The sequence below is a fragment of the Anoplophora glabripennis genome, unplaced genomic scaffold (assembly GCF_000390285.2).
Source record: "Anoplophora glabripennis isolate ALB-LARVAE unplaced genomic scaffold, Agla_2.0 scaffold76, whole genome shotgun sequence".
NCBI lineage: Eukaryota > Metazoa > Arthropoda > Insecta > Coleoptera > Cerambycidae > Anoplophora > Anoplophora glabripennis.
In genome coordinates, this window is record NW_019416218.1 from 658,353 (window position 1) to 684,838 (window position 26,486).

Sequence of the window (26,486 nt, forward strand, 5' to 3'; positions counted from 1 at the left end):
TATCATTTGGCATGTTTCCATTTGAAGCTTAGTGTTGGGAAAGTGTTATTTTATTAAAAGTAAAAACGTATCAAAATCCGTAACTTGTTTCAAAAACTAGTAACACGCTAGAACACAATGAAACATGAACAAATAATGAATAACTGGCAAAATGCTAACACTTAAATGCTGAAAATGATTCTGTGGTAATTGGAGTAGTGTATTCTAAGGTGACCCAAACTAAAAATTAAAAGGAAGGCTGGGAACCGGAATGGCCGATCCATCGATCTGGAAATACATTACTGAGGCACAGCCTTATTCTTATAGCAAAATGAGGAGCGAAAGGCAAATTGTCCAGTACTTCAGGTATTAGAAAATTGAGATGTGAAAGAAAATAAGGATCAATCAAATCAATTCCACCCCACGCACCTGGTATGGAAAATTTTACCTGGTGTATTGCTTCCAATAAGACAGGCAGATTGTCTTGTTTCGAAATATGGTCATTGTGGAAATTGTTAATACATCCTGTTGATGTCCAAGTCCCAAGTGCAATTCGAATTTCACTCAATTTTTTAATCTGACCTAGAAGCCACTTGAAGAGCACCTATGTGCAGACAACCCAGCCAGAAGTAGTTGCCGATGTCTGTGTAGCAGACGACACTACGAGGAAATCAAAATTTGTATCTACGTATCGAAGTCATGAAGTCGAATATGTTGACAGAGCAACAAACCTCAGCAGATGAAATCTAAAAAGGCTGATGCTGCTGGCAGAGCGATTTTCGGCGACTCTCAAGGGACGACCAAAATTTCAGCCCAGTTTTCAATTCTTCCGCGAAAACAACAAGAATGCTACGAAATTTCAGATGGACATGTCACTTAGTTGTCTCACTCAGATTTATAATAACAGCCACGAATCGTCCGAATCCGGAGAGAGCAGATATCAGGATCCAAACCGAACCGTGAAAATTCGCGGTGCCACCCCGACAGGTGATTGAACGTCGACCTTGGTTGTTTGTCTCAATTCAGTAACCAGAACGAGTCTCTGGTCTGTTGGTTAATATATTAATAAAAATAATGGAAACTTGCTTATGGATTGAATTAGGTGAAGGTAAAAATTCATTGAATTTTTCTATAATTATGTCAATTAGTGGCCGAAATACTAAACTGAGAAGAACCTCAGAATTTCTCTGATGAACTGCCGATTTTGGAAATTCGATGTATGCGTTTGATTTCTAATTGTATTTTACCAGAATTGAATAAAAGGACAGAAACTCTCTACTAGTTTCACAGAAAAGATTTATTCCAATTTTTTATTGAAATCCAGCCATCATGGTGTAGAATTTTTTATTTCTTTAGGAGCATTTCACTTCGTTAATTTTACCTTTACTTAGCTAAATCACTAGTCCAAATTTCATAAGTTTACGTCCATCTTCAGAGAAATTTACGTAAATGTTATATGAACACTTTAACACCTTGTGTTTCAAAAACTAAGGCATTTAAGTTTACATAAACTTTTCTTGTTATAATATACACTGTGTCCCAAAATTTATTTTTTTTTCCAATTCTGATTTTAAAAAACAGATCAATTAGTAAATAGAAATTGTTACTTTTCTGCAATATTTTCTACTTTTTTGGGCCATATTTGATACCTATTTGAGACCTATATCATTAACGATATTTTTTTAATAGGACGCTCTATATTTTATAGTTTAAATAGCCCTTCTAAAGACGAATTCAGCGATATAAGGTTATACCTACTTTCTTGTCAAAGTTGTCAACAAAATGTAAACAATTGTCTTATGTCGTACTGACGACTATTTCAAACGAGAATAATCTTTTTCTACATACTTTATAGCTTTTTTCCCAAAAAAAAAACACATAGATAAACACATAAAATTCATCTTAGGTATAACGTGAACTGTTTTATATAGTACCAATTCATTCGTTGTTAAATTATTTTGAAAAATGGTTGCCTGTTTAAGTAAGCGAAAAACAGAGAATTGAAATTTTAAATATGCGGAGATAAAATCCGTAGTCAAGAGGCGGTATGTGACTTATGTCACCATAAGTATCTAGACCAGAAAATTAGTAGGGCTACAATAAGTAAAGTATCCAAAAAGTTTGAAGGAACCGGAAGTACAAAAGATTTACCGGGATCAGTAAGGGAAAGAACGGTAAGCGAAAATGACTGTCAAAATGTGATGCTGGCCGTTACTGAATATCCTCACTCATTAAATAGATCTATCTCTACCAACTTCAACTTGTCGAAGTCCTCAGTTCACAGAACTCTGAAGTCTCAAATGTGGCATCCTTACAAAGTTAACGTCTTACAAGAATTATGGGCAGACGACACAGACAGATGATTAAGTTTTGTGAGGAAATTAGAAATTTATTTGAAAGACAACCCAACTTAAAGAAACACATAATTTTCACTGACGAAGCAACTCTTTTCTTAAACGAAAGTGTGAACAGGCAAAATACTAGGTTTTGGAGGCCAGAAAATCTGGATTGGATGCAAGAAAAACATACACAACGGCCGGAAACTGAATATTTGGGCTGGAATAGTAGGAAATCGCATACTGGGACCTTACTTCTTTGAGGACAATTTGACAGGCGACATTTATTTGGATTTTTATGTTTTCAGCCCTGGAATTAATTTTTCCTACCCCTAATGAGCACGATGTGCCTGCTAGTGATGTCTGGTTCCAACAAGATGGTGCCCCTCCAAATATTAAAATGGGGAGGAGCCCTATCGTGCATGAACCAAACGTTTCTTCGGTGGTGGCTGCAAATTATTTTGCAAACACTCCAAAAATCGATGTCCATTCAGACGTTCCTCAAAAACGTATGGATCTATGAAATTATTACCCCAGAAATGCATTTTCGTGTACAAACAAATAACATTATCGTAGACTTAAGAAGTGTGTGGACGTGGAAGGTGCCCATATTGGTCATGTATTTTAATAGCTTTCTTTTAAATTATTTTTTTAGCTTACTTTAACTTATCCTTGTTTTGTTTTTTCTATTTTGTGTTATGTATAAAGTGTGTTTGTCCAATTTTGTGTCAATTTAAAAATATGTAACATAACATAGTAATTATGTCTAATTAAAAGCTAATAATAAAAAAAATTGTGGAGGCGCCGCTCGATGTGCACTGTGGCATAAAATCACAAATATTTCCTAAATTGTTAATTTTACCGAGTTGAACAAAGACGGTTGTTGGTAGTAGTAGTAGTAGTAGTAAAGGGGCGGCCTAAGCCTGGCAATTAGGCCACAAGTGGGCCCTTTTTGACCTAACCACTCTCTGCCTCTGACCCTCCTCGAACCTACCCGACGTCCTAATGAACGCCAGGATTTTGGTCCATGGAAGGTCTCTCACCTCAACCCCTTGCAGCTCTTCAGCATCAAAGACTTTATGTCTTATTCTCCCAAAGGCTGCACACTGTCCCAGAAGGTGGACAGGGGTGTCCTCCCCTTCGCCACATTTCGGACATAGAGGGTCCTCCTCAATTCCTATTAAGCTTAAATGCCTCCTAAGTCTGCAGTGGCCTGTCAGAACCCCCACCATTTGATTTAGGGCTCTTCGATTGAGGCTCAGCAGCCATCTTGTCTTGGATTTGCTAGGTCCATGTATAAAACTATGGGCCTGCCTGCATCCTCTATTTCTCCTCCAATCCAGACCTAAAGTTTGATAGGCCCACTTATTGAGGGCCCCATTAATTCTGCCACGTGTGATACCTAAGATTGGTTCAGGTCCCTGTCCAGGTCCCCTGGACCCAAGACGAGCTAATGGATCCGCCCTCTCATTACCAGGGATGCCCCTATGGCCTGGGACCCAAACCAACTCTACTTCTTTTCGTCTGGCCAATGACTCTAGAGCGTCTCCACATTCTTGGACAAGGGCAGACCTAGTCCTCGGGGAGCTAATCGCTCTGAGCGCGGCCTGACTGTCGGAGACGGTTGTTGGTAAATTCTTCAAGGAAATTATTTTTGATTGGGATCGTCATCTATGCAAAAATTTTGGGTTGTTAATCATTGGGCATAGTCCGTCTCTGTCGTTCTTGGCATAATGAAGTTTCACTTACAACATCAAAAACAAGCTGTACACATGTGTTATCGATCACCAAATTTGCATCACGCTGAAGTTATTAGTTTAGAGACTAAATAAAAATAACTTTTTAATTCTCACCACTGAAGGCCCGTAACTTGTTCACGAAGGCCCGATGAAAAGAATTTTAATGAAGAATAAATATTAGTTTGACATCATCTATTTGTGCTCGACATTTTTGTATCAAGTAACGGGACACCCTGTATATAATTTAAGAAATCACTTCCTGAAATATTTTATGTATTTACACCTTGCTTAAATATTTAAATGAAGTAGTTGATTATAACGTTAAAAATGAATATCTGGCAAACAGTACCTAGAAAATATTTAAAAATCAAGACCACTAGATACATATTTCATTCCGGCATATAAGAAAGTTGTGTAACTAAGAGAGACTGGAGGACTAGAGGTACATTACCATTCGGGCTATTTTCTGTAATAATCAATTTTTATACAAGAAACTGGATCCTAATAAAAAACCAAGCAAACAGCTATGTCCTACGCATTTATCTCGGCAAAAGTTATATTAAATGTGAATAATGCAACTTAGTATTGTGAAGCGAAATGTAAATTCCATGGAAATGCATTTAAATCAAATCGCGTGTTGCAATATCAAGATTTAAGTGACACGTAAAACTATACATTATTTGTTAGAATCCATAAAGCATAACATATTTCTTAAATTCAAACTGCAATTTTCTAGAAAGTGTCGAGATATTTACTTTAAGGTGGAATTTCACAATGTCGTAGCATTGCCGAGAAAGCAACTGTAGAATTTTAAGGAAAAAAGACCTCCAAATAACTTTTCTTAATTAAATTAAAAGCCAGATATTTCAACGGCTTCCACCAAGAATTAATTAAAGAAAAACTTAACGCTTTTCCGAGTAATATATTATAATCGTTAATAACAAAAATTAATTTTATCGATTGCCCCGTCTTTATGGCAAAAGTTCAGAATTTACAGGCAAGGAAAGATGACTCTTTAAAACTTTTCCCACTGTTTTTCTACCTAACGCCAACCAACTAAAGCTTACTTAATGCTAAATTACCCCTTAAAGCTCATCTAATGAAACACAAAATATGCATTCATTTATTTAGCCAAAACATTAGCTACTACGCCGCAAGAAAAAGTTTCAGACAAGTATTTATACCGCGTGTTCGGCGAAAGTTATCAATTAAAATTTTAAAATGGTAAGGGCGAAATGGGTTTAACTTAATGCCATTTCTTCTCTCAGGGATATATTACCTGTATGCATTAGAACCCTTCCTTAAAAGGATATCGGTGCCATTAATTAATTAAAATTTTACAAACTTGGGTGTAGTGAACCTTTTTATATCACCCATTAATTTTTGACACTGGATGGATATTTTGCTATTCGTAGCATTATTTGCAACTTTCTCAAAGTTTGTTGGAAGAAAAATCATTTGCGGTTTAATCATAAGTAGTCAGAGTTTTCGAAACTCAAATGGGGCACACTAATTAAGTTTTTGCTTATTTTGGTTCAACACTACAATACATTTTTAATTATTACTAACATTTTAACGATTGTAACTAGAACTTATTCTATCAAGGTAAAAATGTTGTATTTTTATCTACCTGGAAATTGGCCAAGCCACTTTATTTTACACAAAAATTTATAAGAAAAATAAAATTTAAAACAAGTGACTAATTTCGTATATAATGGCTAGGCTTAGTGCACGTGCAGAGTCTAACAGAGCCGGCGCGAGGGTCGGTGGCATTCACAGCTGATTCGCGTTTTGAACTGTTGTTATTTTCGGAACTTTGTAGTAGTTGGTGTCGCGTCGATACCATTTTTATTTACGTCTGCTGTAAACTGTATTTGCCATGTGCATTTGAATAACTATTTATAAATAGTAACATAATTTACATTAACAACTATTAGTTGGGGGAAAAAGTGAAGTAAAATGCCAAAAGAGAAAATAAATAGACGGGAATTATTTCAAATGTGGTTTATACAGGTATTTTATCCTCTACTTAGCCTTGCTCTTTGGCAATAGTGCTATGTTGCGACATATTTTCTGTAAACATATAAATATTTTTATTCGTAATCTGACTACGGTCCTGTTAAACTCCGCACTAAGCCTTATTATGGCTACTTATAAAGGCTGCTATTATTTCTAAATCCGTAAAATAACACTGAAAATATAACAGTCCGATGAGATAACTAAATTAAACATGTTTCAGCATTCCATAGAAATGTTAAAAAGTTATTTTAACATAAATAAGCAAAAATTGTGTATCTACTTCAAATTCCAAGTGACTTGGGTCACCCGGCATAATTCACTATTTAAAATTTTTAAACAGCGCTAGAATTAACTAAACTACATGCAGTAAATGTTGACGGTTTTCTTTGATCACAACGGTTTTTTAACAAAGAGCAAAATAAAAACGAAAATGAAAATTAAAAGCTGGCAATAATTATGCCGTTCAATGGGAAAATTTTGCACTGAATAAAAATATGTTCGGCCATTAAAATGTTTTCCAATATGTGACACTACTAGCACAAAATATTCATTATTAGATTTAAATGCCAGTGGATATACAAGGAGTCAATTTATTCAAGATCAAAATAAGACCTGCTAATTAAACTTAGCTCAATTCAATAGTAACTCGAATAGCTGCGAGAGCACGTTAAAGAACTTTTATTAATTATTATTAAACATTACATTAAAATTATAAAACAGATTGATAATTTTTCCTAAATAAATAAAATACTCTTAAAATTTTAATTTATAAATATTACAAATGTACAGGGTGAGTCAGTTTTTTGTAGTAGGATTTTAACAGTTGATAGAGAATCATTTTTTAATAAGAAAAGTTCCTATAAACGTAGGTCTTAGAATGCTTCGTTTGTGAGATATAGGGTGTTGAAAACAACCTTTTTTTAAAGAATTTTTCTTAATATCTCTAAAAGACCAACATATATTGAACTGAAATTTGCTATTAATAACACATTAGTTATGGTGAATAAAATAAAGATATCTGTTATCCATTTCACACACCAGTGACGTGCCTGAAGTGGGTTACTGCCCCCTTTAAAAAAATAATTCGTACGCCCGAGGATTTTTCTGGAAAATAACTTCATTTCTAAATGTTTTAATCAATTCTAAACAAAACGGCTCTCTTTCAATTTTTTATAAAATAAACGGTTTTTGGTTAAATTCATTTGGCATGAAACTGTTCCAACGATATTGGTAATACATTTGTAATAAGAAAAATATGATGTACCCTGAAAATCAACAAAAACGATTAAATGTCATAACGTTAACATAAGAACGCAAACATTGTGTAACGTGTGTGTCAATTAGTTCTTTTTTTTAAGTTCTGTGTTTGTTTTTTCATGCCAAATTTCAGTTTAATATCTATTGGCCTTATATCCCTATATCTCACAAACGAAGCGTTTCAAGACCTATGTTTATAGGAACTTTTCTTATTAAAATATGCTTCTCTATTAACTGTTATTATTCATTCAATCGTTTTTGTTGATTTTCAGTGCACATCATATTTTTCTTATTAATTCACAAATGTATTAGGTACCAATATTGTTGGAACAGTTTCATGCCAAATGAATTTAACCGAAAACCCTTCATTTTATAAAAAAATGAAAGACAGCTGTTTTGTTTAGAATTGACTAAAAAAATTAGAAATGTTATTTTCCAGAAAAATTCACGGGCGTGCGAATTATTTTTTGAAGGGGGCAGTAACTCACCTCAGGCACGTCACTGGTGTGTGAAATGGATAACAGATATCTTTGTTTTATTCACTATAACTAATGTGTTATTAATACCAAATTTCAGTTCAATATATGTTGGTATTTAAGAGATATTAAGAAAAATTCTTAAAAAAATTTTGTTTTCAACACCCTATATCTCACAAACGAAGCGTTCTAAGACCTACGTTTATAGAAACTTTTCTTATTAAAAAATGAATCTCTATCAACTGTTAAAATCCTACCACAAAAAACTGACTCACCCTGTATATTGTATGATATATGATAAAATATGGCGGCGTACTTAACAAGTTCTGTGCAATGGTCACGAATGGTTTTCACGAATTACAAAACCAGGAAGACCTTCGACCTCAACTGATGACACCCGCGTTCAAAAACTCAAAGATCTGGTGCGTGCAAATCGCCGATTGACTGTCAGATAAATTGCAGAAGAGGTTAGCATCTCAATTGGCCATGAAATTTTGAATGAAAATTTGAACATGCATCGAGTTGCAGCAAAATTTATTCCTCGTCTGATGACCGAACAAGAGAAAGAAAATCGTATGTACGTTTTTCGGCGACTCCTAGAACAATCCAATAACAACATTCATTCAAAGGATCATCACGAGAGACGAAAGTAATATTGGCTGTATAAACTTCTATAAACAGCGATAAAACAAAACAGCTGTTGCAGAAAAGTATATGCGACGATATTCATCGTGCTCAAGCGCTTACTCCTGAGGGTGTTCCACTACATCGAGGTTTTTGCGAATGGTTGCTTCAGGAACATGCAAGAAATCCTCAATTTACAGCGCGAGTACTTGTTACAAATGAAGCATGTACAGTCGAAATGGTGTACGTAACGTCCACAACACTCACCATTGAACTATCGAAAATCCACATGAAATACGTCGCGGTGCCTTTCAGCAATAGTTTTCAGTGAACATGTGGGCTCGTATCCTTAATTACACTTTTGACTAGACGCTTAGACGGTGCTTCATACCGAGATTTTTTGCAAAATCGCTTGCCCGAGTTATTGGAAGATCCCTTTAGGCTTCTTTTTGTGGGGATATGTGAAAAGTGTTGTGTATTTCTCGGAAGTTCGTGACATCGACCAACTGCGACATCGTATTAATGAAGCTTGAAATACGATTCGAGAGGACGTGGCAAGGCTGCAACGCGCGCGAGCGAATTGGATACGTCGCGCTGAAGCCTGTGTGCAAGCAAATGGTGGATACATCGAACATCTATGAAAATCAGCAGTTTTCAAAAGGTGGCTCTTTGCCATGTTGAGGTAAGTCAGATTTTAAAATTACATTTTACTCAAGACAAATCCGTATATTTACCTCATTTTGACATAACGGACATATGGCAAAAATATTTGAGATAAGTTCATTAACACCCTGTATTTCTTTTAACTATTTTTTATTTATTTTTTTTAATTAAGCCTTTTTGTTTTGAAAATATGTGTTCCATTAAAAACAAAGAGCACTTTTGCTTATGCGCGTGTCAAATATTATTAATTACTAACGATTATTTCAACAACTTACCTGTAAAGAAAACTCTGGAGGTGTCCGTGCAAACCCCCCGTTCTCCAGTTTTCCCTCCGTCTATGCGAGCCCCGCTGCCAGCGACAGAGAAAGTCGGAGAGAGACGACAGAGATGGAACTGCGTCAACTGTAAATAACAAGTAGTAATTTTAATAATTTAGGGCACAAATTCGCATTCCGGATATTTTATAGTTTTCATTAAATTGTTCCGGTTTCTTTTAGAGCATACATTTTCCCGCTGGAAAATGTGATGAAAAAATCCATCGCGCTTTCCCAGATATAACCCGTATTTCTATTAAAATTGCATTTTTACGGTTTCAAAGTTCGTTCCTGGTATTTTATCATCATTTCTGAGCGAAAACAATGTAATATTATTACTTTTCGCGTTATTGAAATGAAATACTAATGCTTTTTCATGAGGCACGGCATTCACTGTTTTTGCGATTCAAATCCTGAAAGGTAAACATAAAAATCCATGCTTGTGCAGAGTTATAGCAAACAATATTAAAACACTAATAAAAGTACCTAAAGTGCGGGATTATAGCAAAAATATTTTCAGGTAATAAATTTACGTTTTTTCTAATGAATTTTATTCATTATTCAATTAAGAAAATACTTATAATGTTCTATACAAAATTATTTAATTACTTTGTTAATATTATCTAGTATCTACAGGGATGGCCAGAAGTACGGAATAAAATTCATATCTTTTGAATGAGTTAATTTTTTTTAAAACGCCGAAACACGTTAACTGATTTTGATTTTTTCCCATCTTTCGGTTATATATTAATTAATTTTTCTTCAACCCCCTAACCCCCAGCTACACCTACTTTTTTTTCAAATGGAAACATAAGGCATGAGAGGGCTCGTTGAAAAGCTTATAGAAAACCGAATTCAGCATACCAAATAAACAAGTTTTATTTTTTCAGTAGCAAGGTTTTTAGGGTTGTATAAAACACCTACTTAACAAGTGAAATAAAATTTAATTATCTTCGGTGTTACCCTCCATGAATTTGCACAGACTAAATTAAAGAATTTGAAACTGTATCTACCACTGCTAACGCAAAAAAGATATATTTTTTATGTTGCGTTTTTTGGTACCACTTACTTGCCAGGCTTTCTGGTTAATTTTTCGCTTTAGTTGTAAATTGGAGTTCGAAATGTTACTATTGTGTCAAAATCAAGTTATTTACTGAATTGCGATGGTATTGTCGTAAAGGCAACGCATCGAAATCTTGATACTGCTTGGATGTGGAGACAAAATAAGAAGTCAGGCTGAAGTGCGTGATTTATATAATACGAAATATCCCGAAAACCAAATCTCCTAAGGGACAGTTAGTAAAATATTTCACAAATTTGAGAAATACGGTACAGTACAGACTTTGCCCAAAACTGGACGGGCACGTGCTTTGAATGAAGAAAAGAAATTAGACATTACATTAGAACTTGTTGAAAATACTCATACTTCAACTGTTTCATTGGCCCGCAATCACGATGCTTCTCGAACTGCAATTCGAATGTTTCTGAAACAAGAGAAATACCACCCCTATAAGGTATGTCTTGTCCAAGAGCTTTTGGAAGACGATTATGATAGGCGATTACAATTTTGTGAGGAAATGATGAGACGGTGTGACGACAATAATGGTTTTCAACGAGACGTACTTTTTTCGGATGAAGCTACGTTTTATTTAAATGGAGTGGTTAACAGGCACAACTATCGCTTTTGGTCCCAGGAAAATCCACACTGGACATGCGAATCGCATACGCAGCATCCACAAAAAGTTAATGTATGGGCAGGTATCATCAACAACAGAATCTTGGGCCCATTCTTTTTTGAAGAAAATCTTACTGCCGCACGCTACCTGGATTTCCTAACATTTGACCTGATACCTGCTCTAGCTGTGATTTTCCCTCATGAAATTGATCCAGATATACCGAATGAAAGAATTTGGTTCCAACAAGATGGCGCTCCCCCACATTTTGGTATTGATGTTCGAAGATACTTAGATGAAATGTTTCCAAATCGCTGGATTGGTAGACGGGGTACAGTTGAATGGCCGCCAAGATCCCCCGACTTAACACCCCTGGATTATTTTCTTTGGGGATATTTGAAAGAAAGAGTCTACCAGGACAGACCGGATAATATTGAGAATTTAAAGAACAAGATTAGGGCGGAGATGCATAATTTACCAGCTGAAGTCATTCAGAATGCTGTGGACAGCTTTTACTATCGTCTTGGAGAATGCCAAATAGTGAATGGAGGACATTTTCAGCATTTGCGACATTGAGTTTATTTTTGTAAATTATCTAGTTGTTTCAATTTCTAAATGAAAAAAAAATTGTTATTGAAAAAATAAAACTTGTTTATTTGGTATGGCTGGATTCGGTTTTCTATAAGCTTTTCAACGAGCCCCCTCATGCCTTATGTTTCCATTTGAAAAAAAAGTAGGGGTAGCTGGGGTTAGGGGGTTGAAGAAAAATTAATTATTATATAACGGAAAGAAGGGAAAAAATCAAAAAAACCTGTTAACGTGTTTCGGCGTTTAAAAAAAATAATAACTCATTCAAAAGATATGAATTTTATTCCGTACTTCTGGCCATCCCTGTATACAAGAAACTGAACGACTTCGTTAAAAATGTGCATTACTATTTATCTTTGTTATTACTTAATTACGAATACACTAAAACTTTAAACTTAATCGTAACTAATAACCACTACGCTTATTCCATAAATTTAGACAAACCGCAGAAATAAATTTACATAGTTTGGTTTGTTACCGTTATGGCTTGATCACATTAAAATAACATTTAAGCAACTTATTCCATGAGGTAATGATACAAGCCACATAGTGCCGTCTTTCGTTTCAATAGAAATAGCATAAAGGTACTCAAAACATATGCCAACTGTCCCATGCAACACACAAAAGCTGGCTCCAGATGTTGCGGTCGCTTGCCAATTATTTGCCAAACGTAAGCAAATGTCACATCGTGTGGATGCTGCATATCAATACATTCGAAAGCATGTTTGCACTTGCCAGATATTCTCCAAAGCCTATTTATATTTGAGAAGATGTCTGCCCATATTTCACATCATGTGTACGATATAACTTGGCACTATAGATTTTAGCCAAATAATCTACAAAATTAAACACGAGTATAAACTGTTTTCTTTATAGGAGATTGCCATAATGCACCGAAGTGTATTTATTTATGTTGGAGAGGTACAACTTAAGTCTTGCAAATAAAAGGGGATCAAGGACATAACTCTGTAGTACCCCAAAAACAGCCTGAATTTCGAGGGACGTGAAACCACGATATTCCAGAAATTGTTTTCTGTCATTTAAATAGTTGCTGAAGTTAGTATAGCAGAATGCAACTTGTCTAAGGCTTTCAAGAAGCCAGTGTAGACAACTGTCTTTGTATGTTGCGCAGATACATTTTATAAAAACTATCAAAAAGAAATCTTAATAACATAAAGCTTTCCAGAGCAACAACCTTTTAATCTCTTAAGTAGATGACATTTGGGTCACCATAATTGTTTTCAATTTACTTATTTCGCTCAAGGATGTCGGAATAATTTTAACCAGTTTTTTAAGTGATGGGTACCTATTAAAGTTAAAAATGCACACTAACAGCCATATTATAGAAAAAAATTAGAACAAGTTTCGTTTTATAGGAAAACAGTATTTAATTTTAAAATCTGTAGAAACGTGACAATTAAATTTTCTATAGCACTTAGATTTCGGGGCTTTTCTTGATTACATTTTATTTTTACCATAAATATTTTTGGAAAACGAATAATTTTGGTGTTATTTTTATTCTAAAAAATAAAAATGACCTGTTTTTCGAACAAAATGTAAGATATCTGTTTACCTAGAAATAAAATTACAAATCAAATATACAAAACGAATTTTCAAAAATCTTAGTTAAAAATTAATTCTATTTTCAACTTTTTCCATTAGTTTGAATGGAGATAATGATTTGACCACCAAAATTATAAGAGCAACAAATTTTTACACAATCTAGCGACATATATAGAATTACAACAACGGATTTAAAACTAGATATAAGGAAAAAATGGTTTATCCACGACTATTGTATAATGTACCCATTATACGTCTGTTTGCTCGACCTTAATAATACCCATTAATCACGGCAGTGATTAATGAGTCATTAATCACTACTGTCAGATGCTTCCTTAATTTAGCTATAATATTATATTGTTCTGCTACAAACAATCCGTTTTTAAAATTTTATCGTGTAAACCACTAAATATTTTCAATTCAGTGCTGTACATATAAAAAAAAAATTAAAAAAGTGAATTTTCCTAGACCGGATTCGAACCCGGGACCCGCGGTTGGAAGGGAAAGAGCATCTACACTGAGCCATCAGCGACTTCATTTGTGAGAGTGGTATATCTGTTTCTTAACATACCATGTTTTTCGAATCATTTCAAAAAAAACTTCAACAAAAATATTTAATAGTCGTGGATAAAGTATAGTATTCTACTCCCGTATAATGGGTATTATTCACTCGGTGATTTAGGCCACTCGCCTGCGGCTCGTGGCCGTAAACTTCACCTCGTGAATAATACCCATCATTATACGCTCGTTGAATAATATACTATTAGTCAATTCTTTCCAGCATGAAAATGATTAAATGTGTTTTAATTTGATTATTAATTATTAATTATCATTTTACTTCATATGTGCTAACAAATTCATGGCGTGTACCTGGTCATCGCTCTGTGAGGGTCGACCTGCTATCAGAGGTTCAAGGCCGAACTCTATATTCGTTTCCGATTGTAGACAGTGAAGAACGGCAAAACGTTTGGAATTATTAGAACCAACAACAAGAACCGAATCTAGGGAGCCCTAATAGCAGGCCCGCCCTCACGGAACGTAGCCCGAGAACAACAAAGACAAGTCTAAAATTCCTAGCTGCACTGTAAGTCTATAAGTGGCGGCGACCAAGTAGTACTCTGAATACCATCACTCTCTGCAATCCAAAATAGTTTCTAACAATCAGGCACACTCCGATATAATGCGAATGCCTCTGACTTTTGAAAACTACCGAGCGATCCAGAATGATTGAAGCTAACGTCACACGTAAATGTTAGTAAACATATTAAAATTTACTTCCATTTCATCAAAATTACTTTCCGTTTTCTTAGATTTCCGACCGTACTTGCTTGTGTACTTGCTATTGCATTTATTTGTGTTTTTATTTGAATTTATCAGGGTTTTTCAACGCTAATCATCTGTTAACTATTAATTTTGTGGTAAGGAAGCAAATACTGATGGTTTCTTCGATATAAAGTTGGTACTCAAAATTTGAAGTGTCAATGTTACGAGAAACAACTACTCCGAGAGCTATATGCCCCTACCGGCATTGAATTATACTCGCAACACCTAGTGCAACAGCTAGGAAACGAGAAAATACATGTATTTCCTTGACGTGACGATACGAGGAAGAACAGCTGGGTCGTTTGTCGGTTGTCGCACCTATGACACACTGATGAGGACTAATAAGTCCGAAACCGGTCTGTGCCTGGTGGGTTAAACTGACAAACGATCCTAGCTGTTGCACTAGGTGTTGCGAGTATAATTCAATGCCGGTAGGGGCATATAGCTCTCGGAATAGTTGTTTCTCGTAACACTGACAGACACTTCAAACATTGTGTTACGCCCTCTGTGGGTGGCAGTCGTGCAACAAAGTACCTGCAGTGAGCAGGTCGCTTCCTACTGTAGCCATTTGACTGGCACAGTTGGGAGTCCGCATGACAGATGAAGCCATTTGCGCTCCCGCGTACAAGTACTCAAAATGTTTTAGGTTAGAACATGACCTTTTCGTTAGACGATTTTACTGAAGAGGCATACTTTCGTATAGTGGTCAACGAGATGAAAAGGATGGAATTATTCAATCCACATGTTTTTTTGCTAGTCCAAAAAGAGTTTCCAAATCATGAATCCGCAGATTATAACATTTTTGATCAGCATGTTCGACGTTTGGTGACACGATTCAGAAATACTGGTAATGTTTGTAAAGGGAAGTCACTTAGAAGAAAGTCAGTTTTAACTGGAGATAAACTGGAGGAAGTCAGAGAGCATTTAGCTACAAGCCCCACTAGACCTTTACAACTTTCAGCTCAGGCGGATCAATATTTATAAAATGTTAAATATTAATTATAGGAATGTCATATAAATCAGTGCACAGAGCTGTAAGAAAATTACATTTACATCCACATAAAGTTTCCATGACGCAAGTATTATTGCCATTAGATAATGAAAAATGAGTAAACTATTGTAACTGGTTTAACAACAACTTAAACAATGACAATCTTTCAAATATAACTGTTTTACTGATGAGGCATGGTTTCAAAATTATCGAAGTATCTGCGGATCGAATTATCTGCGGAGAATCTACACGTGTTAATGGAAAAGACTTTACATCCTGTTAAAATAGAAGTTTGGGTAGTCATATCTCGGCGAAGAATAATTAAACTTATTTTGATAATGTTACTGCTGAACGATATATGTACACAAAACATTGTGCAGCTATTTTTAAATCAGCTACATGATGACGAATTGCACAATGGTTACTTTCAATAAGATGGGGCAACATCACACACAGCTAACACAACAAATTGGAGTTCCTAAGAGAATTTTATGACGATCGCAATATTAGTCGATGCTTATGGCCTCCAAGATCTCCGGACTTAACTCCATTAGATTATTATCTCTTTAGAACATTAACAAATTCCATGCATTTAAACAGTTTACATGGATGAGCTAAGGGACGCCATAATAAATAAATTAGCTAATATTACAGAAAATGAATCACATAATATATTTAACAGCTTAAGAAGACGAAGACATTTTGAACAGCCATTATAAATAAATTGTGATTAAAAATATTAAATAATTTTATGCTTCATTTCAATGTTTAAATAGTTGTTAGAAATTATAACAAATTAATTACAAAAATTGTTATTACTAGTAGGGACCAAATTTTGATCAAAATTAAAAGTACATATTCACTTTTTTTAACTTTAGACCAATAAAGCAATTATTATTATAAGCTAGCAGCCACATTTTTTTCACGAAAATGAAACAAGTTACAAAATATGCATCACTTGTTTTTGGTGGTCACTGAAATTGGCTTGCCAGGCAATATGTCGCAAAAACGGCATTTTCAACTTTTTTTTGGAAAAAATAAAACAGAAAATATTTTACATGCCATGCAAATACTCTCCAAAATTCGGTGGTTGTAATTGCTATTCATATAAAGTAGGTACACTGGACTGAAATCCTTTCATCAGAAAAGTTTGAAGAAAATTTATACGTTTGGCGAATTTATACCTGTGAGACATTCCTCCACTTTGGCACACCTCGGCAGACCCCATAAAACAAAACGAATCCTTAACACGCTTGTATTAATAACGGCGGTTGACAGGGGGGCGTGCGACAAAAAGCGAAATTCAAACTAGTAAATATATAAATCCGCAGAAGTCAACACGTCTTTATACCATTAAACATTGCGGGCAACGATAAAAAACAAAACTTCTCCGGCTAATGGCGAATGTAGCCCCGTTCTTTATAACTTATCATAAATTTCATAGTGTAATATTGTAAGAAACGGAGAGCCATTTGTTTTTGTTTCGGTATTCGCAAGTGATGTATATTTTAATTTTAAAACTAATGGCCTTTTCCTCCAATGTAAATAAAAAATAAAATGGCCTGGTTTCAGTAATGCGCAAAATTGCAAATGCTGTAATTTACGGTCGTTTTGTCGCCTCGATATTTTTGCCAAAACGGAGAATTAAATGGGAAAGGATATTTATGCATCTTTGTGAAACTAATCGGTTGTGTCAAGCTAATGTATTTCTATATTTCTACCGATTCATTTCATTAACGGCCCTACAGGGCGTATAGATGTACCTCCATAGCGAACCTCATCAGTAACCAAACAATATTTAACACGTATTTTAACATTATACGATTCAACAATAATATTAAAAACATGATAAAATATAGGGACGAAAAAATGTGATTATTCTAACAGTTTGACATGTGCAGTTATGGCCTATTTGCTAATAGTCGTCAATTTTGCGCTTTGAAATTTGAAATAAGGATAACTGACTAACAACAGCGAGAAAACAGAGGTCTGTTAGCCCCAAATTCGTGACTGACTAGTTCGAGTACGCGTTTTTTCTTGTGTAGCTTTTATTGATGTTATTGAATGTCAAGGTACAACTAAAACAAACTTACTATACTATATTACGATATTACCATCCGAGCTACACTGTAAAAAAAATTCAATCAAATTTCACCCAATTTTACTCAATAATGTATCAATTTCTGAGTGAAACTATTGCATCAGAAATAAGTGAATTTTACACAAATCCGAGTTACTGCTAACTATCATTTGAGTGACTTGAGGGTTGCTTTCGCCGTATAGCAAGAATAAAACGCTCTCTCAACGGTACAAATAAACTATTTTTATTGAAAACTAATCTTGTGTAGAAAAAGTAATGTTGACGGTTTGAGGGTTTGCTGGAGAGTGCCTTCTGTGTGTGCATTCGGTTGTAGGTATCTTGGTAGTCGGTGGCAGAAGTCCCTGGTCCTGGCGCCACTCTACAGGGGTCGGCTTCCGGGAACACCGTGGTGCGTCCTGCATCGTTCTTGACGTTGTGCTTTCAAATATGGGTCACTTGCAACATGTGTACCCACAGACTCTTGATTCTATTCTATTTATATAAAACCAATTTAGAGTTGACTTTTTCTCAAATATGATTTAAATTTAATTATTATTGAGTCATTTTTTATTCAGACTTTAATTATTGTAATTAAATCATTCCATTTAAATACAATTTACTAGAATAACCAGATAAACCGATACTTGTCCAACTCCAAAGCACACCATACGCCATACTGCCATCCACCACGCCACGGTCACGAGATAACCTAATGGGACGATGGGAACAGACAAAGGCAATGCATCTGGATATTAAAAAGGGTGGGATCACTCAGTAATGAGGACGTTTACTCTGATTTAGATACAGGTGCACCAAATACGAGTTTACGTGAAAATTTTATTTAAGGAGTATCTATATTTGAGTGTGTACTCAGCTTTAGTTTAAATATGATCACAAATGAGTAAAATGATCAAAATGCCCAATATTGAGTGAAAATATACTGAATAATTTCAGTCAATGGATTCACTCTGAACCTTTATTGCTTCCACTCACCGATTGCGCCCTGATTTTGAGACTCGCTCTATATTTTATTAGCTCTCATACTTTTTCACACTAATTTTTATTATTATTATTTATTAATTCCATTTGCAAGGAGGTAACTTGAAAAAGCAATCCTAAAGTAAAATGAAGAAATTGTAAGATCTTATCTATAGCAGCTAAGACTTCTTTTGCGTGTTGGTCTCTGTCAAGGATTAAGTTAGTGCAACAAGAATACAAGATATATATTTTTTAATTACATTACCTATTTAATAATTTGTGATTTGGAATCAACTTAAACTTAAAAGTCACACTAGTGCGAATTCGCACCACCTTTTTTTTAACAGTCAAATGCCGGCTCAGGTAGCAGTTGCCGAGGGTTCCCTCCACCACGATAATTCCTGCTATAGCCCAAACAGACGAGCCGTACCACAGCTGACCTTAGTCTATTATTGTCGGCTAAACTACAGAGTCTGAAAAGTCCGTTCGGTGCGGAATCGTACTAGTGTGACTATAGTGTGGGCAAAAGCGTAGCTGAATTTAAAACATATAATCTAGAAATAAAGTGAATTGACATGCAAATTTCTGATTTTTTTCACCTCATTTTACTTGTCGAATGAATAGACTAGAACATTGTTTATTTAGTTATCGTTAATAATTTTTTAAACATTTTTTTTGTCATTAATAATTTGATTGTAACACGTATTTGTCAATATTTATGGATAATATTGTTTAAATTAATAGTTTTATACAAAAGAATGCAAAATACACATCAATTCACAGAAAAGGAGCCAAAAATCACAACTTCAAAAAATGCCTATATTCTAGATACCGGGAAAAGTAGATAATATCATTCTATCAAAATGAGGTATCTTTTTCTTAAAAATACAGACTTCGAACTTCAAAATCCTTTTTTTACTATTTCTCTAGCGATCATTTATATAAAAAAAATACGAATTAAAAAAAGCAATTTTTCGAAGAAAATAATTTTTTTCAATTTCATTTTTTATTAATTATTTTTTTTAAAACTAATTATCATTGAAATACCATCCGATTTCGCGCAAAATTTTACCCCAGTCTTGACATAAATAAAGTATCCTACTCTGTAAAAAAAAAACGGTGTGAGTGAAAGCAATAAAGGTTCGGAGTGAATTGATTGAGTGAAATTATTGAGTAAATTTTCACTCAATGTTCGCCATTTTGATCATTTTACTAATTTGTGATTATATTTAAATTAAAACTGAATACTTTCACTCAAATATCGGTACTCCTTAAATAAATTCTTCAGGTACTCGTATTTGGTGTACTTGTACCAAAATCGGAGTAATTGTCATCATTACTGAGTGAGTTTAAATGTATATTAATTTCGAGTAATTTAAATGGCGCCGTGAAGATGGTAACACTTACATATTGCTTTTATAATCTCGACCACAGTTGGTAGGGGCCCGTTTGATGCTCCAGAAAAGCATGATCGCCAGGAGAACAAGTCTTAGCGGCGGCAGCGGGTCTCAGCTGGCGGTTCTCAGCCAGAACAGAAAGAGGCTCCGTGAAGTTAATTAATTTCAACACTGTATATCCTAATTAATCATTTATGAGAGATTTATTTTTGCACTCAATATTTAGTTAAGTAAAAACCAAGTCTGAGTAAAAAATGACTCAATAATAGTTAAATTTAAATCATGTTAGAGAAAAAGTCAATTCTAAATTGGTTTTATATACTCAGAATAGAGTCAAAAGTCGCTCAATTGATAGTTGGCAGTAACTCGGATTTGAGTAAAACTCACTCATTTCTGATGCAATAGTTTCATTCAGTTGTACTCATACTAACTGAGTGAAAATTTCTCTCAATCGGGTGTAAACAGAAATTGATACATTTTGAGTAAAATTGAGTGAAACTTTTTTACAGTGTATAAACTAACCCTTTTCTGCAACATCTTGAGTTAAAAATCTTGTCCTTTCGACTAGATGTATTTTACTTATCTAGATTTTTGGTACCAAAAACCATTGTTTGATTTCATTTGACAGAATTTTTAGGCAACAACTTTTTGAATTTGTCTGAACGAGCTTAACAAAAATACGAGAGCTGACAATAAAATACATACGTTTGAAACAAAAGGGCTTCGGTTACAGAAATAAAAGTGTTGCGCAAACCCACTTCGCTAATTGTTATTCAATATATATCTGGGCTGATGTTATTTAGTGCAATTTCAGCCCGATATTGAACGATATTTTGAATTAATTAATGTTCTGAAATTATTAGTTACAATTTCGCTCAGGCGGCCCTTCCTAGCCGTATACACAAACAAACCATTTGCATGTGTTCCAAGCGCACTAACATATTTACGTTAGAATCTGCATCGATGTACCTCGTCATCTGGATACCATGTTTTGTTTAATTATAATGTTTAAACAGCCCCCGACCATCCCTCTTACGCAACTACACTGCTGCTACTTTATATCAGCTCCTATGTGCAGTTCGGTGCATGTATGCAACTACCTATTACATATCTAGGAGAATCTATGCGTTGTAGGGTTCATGCTCCATGCACTTCACTTCGTATGGCAGTAATACGAGTGGATGCAGTATCATTCTCAGCAATAATAAGAGGCGGCCATTGATTTATAATCATAAGGTATGTTATACTTCGTATAACAAAATGGAGAGAGAGTAATTTTTAAGAATTGTTTTGTTCTAGCAACACATCAGTTCTCTGAATGAAAAGACTAAATGTTTTCAGTACATTTTCATTTCATCATAAAAATGCTGTTCTTGTCACAAACCTATGACATTTTTTGACTCTCAGAAGTCTCTAAGTTTGACATTTTTCTTACTAAGAAAAACAATGTTATCTTAGCAACAAAAACCTAGGAGCTACAGCTGACACTTTTATTCAAGTTTCAATTTATAAAAGTTTATTGAACAATATTGACAATAATTTTTGTTTATCCACATTGATATTAAATACACAGTTTGAACAAGTATTAAAATTAAATAGACCACTGAAACTGCCACTACCCTTATTCTTGGAGCAATTGTCAAAGCAGTCCAACACGTTTTCATTAATTTCAGATGTTGTGAAATCATAAATGACAAGGGTGGTTGGTTTATCATTACCACTATCAACTTTCAGTATGCTTTTTGCAATATTTTCTTTGTTCAAAAATCTTCAATGTAGCCTTCCGCCACAGTGCTTGATCTCCATCCTCCGTATCCTTTAAAACAAGTGAGGTCACCACCGTCGTCATCTGACGAGCGTTGTAATGCATGTCTACTGTACTCTTTCCAGTTGTCCAGCTTCAAAAATTTTGCCACTTCTTGCGAGACGGCACCGATTTTACGAATACCGACCACCATTCGATGGCACTTTCCAGTAATATATCTGATAAACAATTGACGTTCTACCAATCCGGGTAGACGTAAAGCAACATATTTTTGATAAAAACTTGAATCTCCCAGCACAGTAAAAAAACGTTGTCTCATGGTTTTGGTATTGGGAATTTTTATAATTAAGGCGGACTTCACATCTTCAACATTATCAATTGTTAAATTGACTAATTCGTTAGAACGGCACGAACTGATGATTCAGAGTAAGCAGGAAAATATGCCAAAACACTGACGATGTTACCTTCATCTAAAATTATCGGATTTAGCAAAATTCTATGTGCAGAAATTCAACCATGTCCTAATTGATTTCTTAAAATTCGTCGTAAAATGTGTCTACTCATTGGTGGTAAATGAGGATATCTCTCGTTAAATACCCTGCAAGTCCTATTTATTATCTTGTGACAGTTTCGATGAATAAATGTTAAGGTTTTCCATTCTTTAACAATAAATAATATCCAAATAAATATTCACTATATGTTAAATTTGTGCTTGTTTTGAAGTTCCACTAAAAATTTCACAGCCATCCTCTCAAAAAATTATGCGATATCCGTTGACTGAACGAAGAATAGTAAATACCTTCAAAATCAGAAGAAATAGGTATAGGTAACCATTATACCATTCGAAAGAGAATAAAATTGTTCATCAGGTTGCTCAAAAATACACAGGGTGTTCCACTTAAAAAAAAAATAAGTTAAGATGGTTTAAAGTTGACGAAATTGGGCACTAAATTTATACCACCCTGTATGAAATTAAGTCATTTTGAAATTATGGCAGGGACGCTTAGAGTTAGTTATATCCCTTATAAATTTTATCGCTCTAACTTTATTATTGCAAAATACACATCTTTTTGAATTAAGCAGTGCTTTTCTTTTTGAAAAAAATTAAATATATCAAAAACAATTAACTTTAAGAATAGGAAACCTTTATGAACGTTCACCTAAAAATTGACGTAGAATCCAAAATGGCAATAATATACAGGATGTTCCATTTAAAATAACAAAGATGACGTCAACTTCCGGCATGACTGAAAGCGAAGCGTTACGTGAACGCCATTATTTTCGTTGAAAAGGGCATGCCCTAAAACACTATTGCCCAAATTTTCAAAATTAAAATCGAAGTAGTCTCGGAAATATGTCTAATGTCTCGTCACCGTGGAACACCCTATATATTCTAGGTCTAGGCAAACAAACCTAGAATTAGTTCATGGCAAACGTTATTTAGTGTAGATAGTTTTTCTCTCTAAGATATTTTTTGTTTTCGAGATACAGTGTGTTGTTACTTTCCAAATGGTTTTCCTTAATTATCTTTAATTCGGCTAAAGATAAAACTGTCAAAATTTCTACACTAGTAAACATCAACTGTGCGTTGAGAATAATGTGCAAACGGTTTCTTTCTGAAAAGCAGTGTCGCCGATACAGGTAATTGGAGGGGTAAAAACGAGAAAAAAATATGTTAAAAGTCAAAATTTATTACATTTCTAAAGGGTTCTGTAAACTCTAAAGCGTACTACAAAAAAAAGGTATACTTGTCGAAATTTGGTAGCATGTACCATTTTCGAGAAAAATTAAGTTGCATAGAAGGAAGTGGGAGACAATTTCAGTATCTCCTGTAGTATTTCGAGTTTGCACATTTATTTAATTGTGCAGCTGTTTTGTTCTGCATGTCTCCGAGTCTGTTTCCTAATATTTTTGTTTTTATCACTTTTTTAAGCATGTCCATCAGCAATTCAACCCATTCAACAATTGTTTATTTTAGTAATGATAGTGTAATAGTTTACAAAATCTAAAATTAGTTAATAATAGATAATTAATTACCATAATCTGTTTATTTTGATTTACTTTTTTAAATGTTAGTTTACAACAAACTCAAACCTAAAACAGATTTTATTTTTTTTTTTTTTAGTTGTTTTACAATTTAACTGTTTCATGTGATACGTAAGAAATTAAAATTATAGTCTTAAATGCAAATACTGTTGGTAGGTAAATGTCTTCAGCTCATTCAATGGTAAGGTCCCCTTTCAATTTAATATTTTGTTAATGTACTTGTGTCGCTTTATGTAAGCAAAAAAAATGTAACTTAATTTTTCTCGAAAATGGTACATGCTACCGAATTTCAAAAAGTGTGCCTATTTTTTGTAGTATCCTTTGGAGTTTACAGAACAGTTTAGAAATGTAATAAATTTTGACTTTTAATATATTTTTTCTTCGATTGTACCCCTTCAATTACCTGTATCGGCGACACTGCTTTTCAAAAAGAAACCGTTTGCACATTATTCTTAACGCACAGTTGATGTTTACTCGTGTACAAATTTTGAGAATGTTGGCTTTAGCCGATTTAAAAATAATTAAGGAAAACCATTTGGAAAGTAATAACTTCAACACATTGTATCTCGAAAACAGGGTGTCTAAGAAAAAGCCTTTACATGAACTTCCCCTATTATTTTCGCATGAGGTATCTGCATACAAGTTTTTTTGAAACATGAACGGGAAACCCTGTATATCAAAACTATAAACAGCCTCTTTCTTAAAGTATAGGTATGAAAAAATGAAACTATTCGGTGTCTTGCTCTGCTCTAAAGCGATTTCGCCTGGAGAAAATATGGTAATATTTTTCACACACATCAATTTATTAACTCTTTTTAATTATTTAAACGTTCCTCGCAATAAAAAAAGTTATCCGAACCGATTCGATCGTTTAAAAATACCTGTCAGACAGCAAAACAATACTCTATATCCACGGCATAAAATATATGTTTCAGCCTGCGAGTTAATTACTTCTCGGCTAATTACCTTTAAATACGTTTAAGATTGTTTAGTCTCCTTTGTTTTACTTTTTACAACTAAAAAGTAGGGTAAGCTATGAATAATGCCGCGAGGAAATTACTGTTATAATAATCAAAACGAAATCGTTTTGTATACACGGTACAAATGTCGACAGGCGTATTCATTTAGTATTTTCACACTTCACCACTCATGTGTGGACGACATATCATAGTAGTACACGTCATATAAATATGTAAATAGAGTTACTTTAGCGTTTGTGGATGTACAATAACTTTAAAAGCTATTTTATTACTTTATTACTATTCTAATTTTCAATTTAAATACCTTTTCTATGTAAATTCTGATCTGCTTGATATATTTCTCCAAATGCTGTAAAATGTAAAGCAAGTATTGTGCTAGTGACATGATATAGGACATGTACAGTTAAAGGCATTAAGTTACCTGATCACAATCTTATTCTATATAGCTTTTATAGTAATGTGTGTAAGAAAGTATAAATTTTCCCAGATTTCTGATATTTAAGTATATAAACTTTATGTGGAATCTAGCTCACATAATTATACCACACCGCTTGCTTTACAACATGGAAAGCACACCAACGCAGGAACAGGAGAAGACAATATTTTTAATGCCTGGTATGGTTGGAGGTACGCTAGTAAGTATTTTATGCAAATATCGCTTTTGCTGCATGACTTATTTGCAGTTTCTTTCATAATTTATACTTATATTACGGAAAATTTATTTCAACAACCGGACGACCATACAAGACTCTTTCTATACATCGAAATATATTCATGTTTAACATATGCATAGAAAAAAGTGGTATGTTCCAAAGACTCACGTATCCGTATGTATTTTGAAGTATTGAATCCTAATTCGGGGCCAGAATTCTGCACCACCCACATTTTTTCATCGCGAAGAACCGCATTTAAATACGAAAAATACGGAAAATCTCTCGGCATTAGGTATAATTGTAGAAACCGACTGAAAACGACTACCGGAGCATATTTAGTCACAAAATACAATTATAGAGTTTTTTCGTTGCAATTAAAATTTGAAATACAATGTAATCATTAAGAATACAAAAATGTTGTAGAAATTGGAAGTTTTCTAAAAAACTTGCGCCACTAAATTTTCGGTAGTTTTAGTAATTACTTTATATTTAAAATTGTGTTTGCAATAAAAAGTTCATATACATTCTTTTTTGTGAAACAGTTTTATAATTATTTTCGATTTAATGGACGTATGACGTTTATTTTAAGCTGAAGCAAATAATAACTCGAAAATGATTCGTTTTTCGAATAAAATGGAATTGTGAATCTACTTCGACTTTCCAAAATATTCAACGGTCTCGAAATTTTGAAATTCTTAGTGAGAGTGTCTCCCACTGGTTGACATAACTATACAGGGTGTTTCAGTTCGTTGAAGGACGAATCCGAAAATATTGTGGTTGTTACCGGAAAGCAGTGGCGTACTATTTTATTTAGAAAAATAAGCCGATACCATGTATCTCCGCCACTGGAGTATCTAAATTTTAGAAAAAAGGCCTCAGATTTTGGGCAATGTTTACATAAATACATGTGCCCAATTTCAAACTATTTCACTTACCAACGAAGCGTCCTATATAAAAACTTTATAGGAGATACTCCCCTTAAAATTCACCAAAGAATACGAGGTTTCATTTTTAATCATCATTTGTGAATAAATTTCTATGC

The 26,486-nt window shown here is 34.1% G+C and overlaps 1 protein-coding gene across 1 annotated transcript in view; it reads right to left on the reverse strand.

The window, feature by feature from the left end:
• LOC108906888 (protein bric-a-brac 1-like) overlaps window positions 1-9,422 on the reverse strand; it is a 77,228-nt gene extending 67,806 nt beyond the window's left edge. Inside the window, exon 1 of the mRNA XM_023457399.1 lies at window positions 9,369-9,422. The gene's annotated coding sequence lies outside the window, so the exon portion shown is untranslated. The remainder of the gene's footprint in view (window positions 1-9,368) is intronic.
• Window positions 9,423-26,486: the final 17,064 nt, after the last annotated feature.